The 5433-nt window shown below is 36.1% G+C and overlaps 1 pseudogene; it reads right to left on the reverse strand.

Annotated features, from left to right (window-relative positions):
* Positions 1–3663: 3663 nt before the first annotated feature.
* On the reverse strand, positions 3664–4696 carry LOC146919794 (uncharacterized; annotated as a pseudogene).
* Positions 4697–5433: the final 737 nt, after the last annotated feature.

Here is a 5433-nt window from a genome sequence, read left to right on the forward strand (position 1 = left end):
TTTCATTAAAATACCATGAATGTGAACATGAAAGAAATATGCCGAAAATGTAGTTCTTAAGAACATACTCCTTAATTAAATGAGTAATCCAAGGTTTGGTAATTTTGGGTTTGATTACATGAATGATTTGTAAAACAGAACAAATAAATTCTGTTCATAAATAATAAAGCTGGCATTGAAAGCAAAAGACAAAGGAATTGAATCAAAAGTTCCATATACTATTTGCTACACTCACAAGTTGACTAATATGTTTGATTAACATTTTAAGCAACAAAGATACTTCTCATCTGCGTTGCACGGGTGCGGGTACGGTACCCGGTACGGGTACGGGATACGACATTTCTCAAAAAACAAAGGTACGGGTACGTTAGGATTTTTTTTTAAATTTAAAATAACATTGCATGAGAAAATTATATTGCTCAAATGAAAGGTGGGGCATTTAGTAGGAAGCAGCAGTTCCAGAACATAGGAAATGGTTGTTGTGACTCTTGAACCTCTTGAACCGTTTGAATTTTATTAAGAAACAAAAAAAAAAAAACTATAATGCTATTAATTCTCATAAAAGGGCTCATTTTCTCAAAAAAAAAAAAAAGGATGTGCTTACAGTTCAAGTTTGAGTTTTATATCATGAAGAGACCCCTACTCGAGACCCAGTCATTTCGTGGACAACTTATCCTCAAACGCTGGAGGCTGAGCACAACAAATTGAGTGCTCCAGTTCATTTTGTAGAGTGTAAAAGAGCGCTTTTTGAGATGGGTCCTCACAAGTCCCCAGGTGAGGATGGTTACCCTGCTTTATTTTTCCAACAAAGTTGGGATACCGTTGCTGACTCAGTTTATCATTATGTGAATCAGGTGTGGTCTAATCCTTCTCTTATTTCCTCTATTAATAATACACTACTTGTTTTAATTCCTAAAATTGATAAACCTGAGTTTATTTCACAATTTCGCCCCATTGCGTTATGTAATGTTATTTATAAAATTATTACTAAAGTGGTTGTCAACAGAATCAAGCCTCTGCTAAATGGTATTATCTCTCCTTATCAATCTAGTTTTATTCCTGGTCGCACAATTCATCATAATATCATTGTAGCTCAGGAAATGGTGCACTCTATGTCTAAAATGAGAGGTAACAAAATGTTTATGTCCATTAAGATTGATCTTGAAAAAGCATATGATCATCTTAATTGGAATTTTATTGAGAAATGTTTGGATGATTGTAAGTTTCCTCCTAAGATTGTTAGCATTATCCATCATTGCATCACTTCTCCCACTTATAAAATTCTTTGGAACGGTGATAAAACTGAAGTTTTCGCTCCTACAAGAGGAATTCGGCAGGGGGACCCTCTTTCCCCTTACCTATTCGTCATTTGTATGGAGCGTCTCTCTCACATTATTTCCGATCAGGTAGAGGCTAATTATTGGAAGCCTATGCGTGCAGGTAGAACGGGACCTCAAATATCTCATCTACTCTTTGCTGATGATCTTCTTCTTTTTGCAGAGGCCTCAATTGAACAAGCTCATTGTATTATGCATTGTTTGGACCTTTTTTGTGATGCTTCAGGGCAAAAAATTAACAATCAAAAAACTCAGATATTTTTTTCCAAGAATGTTGATCAGCAACTTAGGGATGATATTTTGCAACACACAGGTTACACTCCAGTTGCTAATATTGGAAAATATTTGGGTGCCAATATTTCCCCAGGTAGAACCACTAGAGGAAAATTTAATCATATTATTGGGAAAATTCAAAACAGACTGAGTGGATGGAAACATCAGTGTCTTAGCTTAGCTGGAAGACTTACCCTCTGTAAATCTGTTCTTAGTTCCATTCCCTACTATCACATGCAGTATGCCAAGCTTCCCAAAACTTTATGTGATGAGATGGAGAAAATTCAAAGATGTTTCTTGTGGGGTGGCAATGACCAGACTCGTAAGCCTCATTTAATCAGGTGGGAAGTTTGTTGCTTGCCTAAGATGGATGGAGGTCTAGGTATTAGGAGCCCTCATCAAATGAATGAAGCCTTTCTTATGAAAATGTTGTGGAACATGATCAATAGCCCGGATGATCTTTGGTGCAAAGTCCTTTATAGTAAGTATGGTAGAGATAAAGATCTTCGGGTTTCTATCAGCATGCAACCTTATGACTCGCCTTTGTGGAAGGCCTTAGCTAGAATTTAGGACAAGTTCCAGAACCATGTCGTTTGGAAATTAGGAGATGGTATGCATATCAATTTTTGGTTGGATAAATGGATGCCTAGTGGTCGTTCTCTCATGAACTTGTCTACTCAACAAACAATTGATACTACCCTTGCAGTTAAAGATGCTCTAACAGATGCAGGAGATTGGGATATCAATTTTCTTTCCACTCACCTTCCGCACAACGTGATGAATCAAGTGGTGGCAATTCCAGAAACAAAGGACACAGATGGCCCAGATGCAATAGGGTGGATTGGAACCAATACTCGTCACTTCACTGTTCAAAGTGCCTACAACCTCCAATGAGAGAGTAGCATTTCCATTGTGGGGAGTTGGAAAAGCATATGGGATTGGAAGGGTCCTCACAGAATTCAAACTTTCATGTGGATTGCTGCCCATCAGCGTCTCCTTACTAATTATCGTAGAAGTAGATGGGGGATTGGGGTGTCCCCCACTTGCCCAATTTGTGGAAATGAAGATGAAACGATAATCCATGTGTTAAGGGATTGCGTTCAAGCAACCCAAGTTTGGATTAGGCTTTTAGCATCTAATCACATTACTGATTTCTTTTCTTTGAATTGCAGGGATTGGATATTCGACAACCTAAACAACAAATTTGCAGGAGCGCACAAAAAAGGTTGACAGACCATTTTCATGGTGGCGTGTTGGTACTTATGGAAGTGGAGGAACAAAAGCATATTTGAAGAAGATTTTCAGCGTCCCAACAATCCAACAAATGTTATTCTCAAGATGGCAATGGAGATTGATAGTTGCGAACAAACACATGTGACTGGATGGTCTCATCAAAAGGATACTATTTTCATTGGGTGGAAATGGCCTCAGGATGGTTGGGTCAAGCTCAACTGTGATGGTGCGCATAAAAGCTCAATTAACCTTTCCGGATGTGGTGGCCTTCTTCGCGATAGCAATGGCACTTGTTTGATCAGTTATGCTCGTAAAATTGGAGCTTGTGATGCGTTTCATGCAGAGATGTGGGCCATGTATTTAGGTTTGGAGCTAGCTCGGAGACGGGGGATTACTCACCTTCAAGTTGAAAGTGATTCCAAGGTGTTGGTCGACATGATAACAGGAAATTGCAATATTAATGGGAGTGCTCCTACATTGATTCGGCGCATCCGTGAGTTTAAAAACATGAATTGGCATGTTCAAATAAACCATACTTGGCGTGAAGGCAATAGAGCAGCTGATTGGTTAGCTAACTTCAGTTTAACTTTGAACGCTTTTGATTTCCATGTAATGGAGACTCCTCCGAGGGAGCTTCAAAATATTCTCTTTGATGACAGATCCGGCGCTTGCATGCCTCGGAATGTTCGTTTAGTTTTGTAGTTTTCTTCTTGGGCTTTTGCCCTCTTTTGTACCAAAAAAATAAAAAAATAAAAAAAAACAAAAAAAAAAACTATAATTGCTATTAATTCTCATGAAATGCCCCATTTTCTCCAAAAAAAAAAAAAAAGAGGATATACGTACCTTTTCAGTACCGCAACCGTACCCAACCTTTAAAAAAAAATATAAATTGGTGCTTCATGAATGCGTACTCGTACAGTACGTGTACCGGTACCCGCGCATTACCCGGTACGGGTACGTTTAGCAAAATGGGGTTCCCGTGAGCTTCTCATACTATTCTACAAATAGTTACTGCTAGACATACCAAAACATTTATGTCACTCATTATAGAGACACTACATACTCAAAACTAAGACACTTTTTTACATGGTTATTGAAAATTAAAACCTAAACAGTACAAGGACGCATTTAGTAACACTTCTTAGCCATCTCAAGATCTGCCCTAACAACTCCAACCTTTCCATCTCCAACAGGATATTACATAGTGAGGCATGCTGGTGAGAACATTACTCTCATATCACTAAGAGTAGGCATACCAATAACAACATTATAAATAGATTGTGAATCAACGACCAAGTACCTCACCTTGATCATCTTGGCATTCCCACTTTTACCAAAAGTTGTGTCCAAATCAATGTATCCTTTGACTGGTACACCATTTCCAAGAACATCTTTCAGAAATGCATCGCATGGTTGCAGCATTGACTCTGATAGTCTCATTTTCAAGAATGCTGACATGTAGAGAATGTTAGCTTCACTTCCTGTATTGATGAAGACTCTAAGAACGGAGAAGTTGTTGATTTGGAGCTTGATGACCATTTGAAGAGGAGCATTGAGTCTTTGTTTGAAAACGATATTGGCATGTTTTCTGGTTCAATAATGTCACTACCATCATCATCGTTTCTTGTTGAACTTTGATCCTTTCTTTGTTTCTTGTTGTTTTTATTCCATCTTTTTTGACAGAGTTAGGTTGAAACTTGAAATCCTTAAGGAGGTTTTGTTTCTTATTACTCTATGAGCTCACTTTTATATATATGATGGGTTAGGTGGCAATCCCATCAACATGCATTGGTTGGGGGTTCTATATGGGTGGCACTAGTAGGTTGGACCAAAGTTAGATTTAATTACGACATTTTCAATGTTTGATTTTTTTTTTTTGAAACAATTTTCAATGTTTGATATAATCTCAAAAATATATTTCAAATGAATTTTTCTTTAACTCCTTGATTTCTACGGAAAATGGCTAATTCAGAGTTCAATCAAAAGGTAAATAAAACTTGGATAAATAATTATTTCAAATAAAAATTCAATTAAGGTTCTTTTAAATCATTCGCCATAAGAAAAACTCATTAGACTCAATCACTTGGTTTCAAATGAAAGTTTTTTTATAGAAAAAGAAAAATGAAAGTTCTTATTTGCGGACCTAAAACCTCGGTCAACTCATCAAATTATATTTGTTCAATATTTAAGTACAAGTCATATTTAAAGCCCGTTTGTTATAACTTTTTTAAGAAAAATTACCTTTTTTTTATAATAATCACTTTTAAGAGTATTGCATCCGTTTGTTACAACTTTTTAAAAAATCAGAATTTAAAAAATCTAAAAACAATTTCAAATGAGAAGATGTAAAGAAAAAAAATATGTTTTAAAATATTGAGCTAATTTTGTAACAAAAAATTCCTTTTATATAGTTGTATCCAAACAAACTAAATTTTTTGTTTAAAAAAAGTTATTTTTATTACGGTAAAAAAACACAAAATAGATTCTGATTTTTCATAATTAACCGGTTACTCCCATTTCTTTAATTACCGTTCTAGAGCAGTATTATTAACATGAAATGAAGGAAGTGATTTTTTAAAGTTTTTTTGTG

This window comes from Medicago sativa, chromosome 5 (genome assembly GCF_051527215.1).
Source record: "Medicago sativa cultivar Bolivia chromosome 5, Bolivia_mono, whole genome shotgun sequence".
Lineage (NCBI taxonomy): Eukaryota > Viridiplantae > Streptophyta > Magnoliopsida > Fabales > Fabaceae > Medicago > Medicago sativa.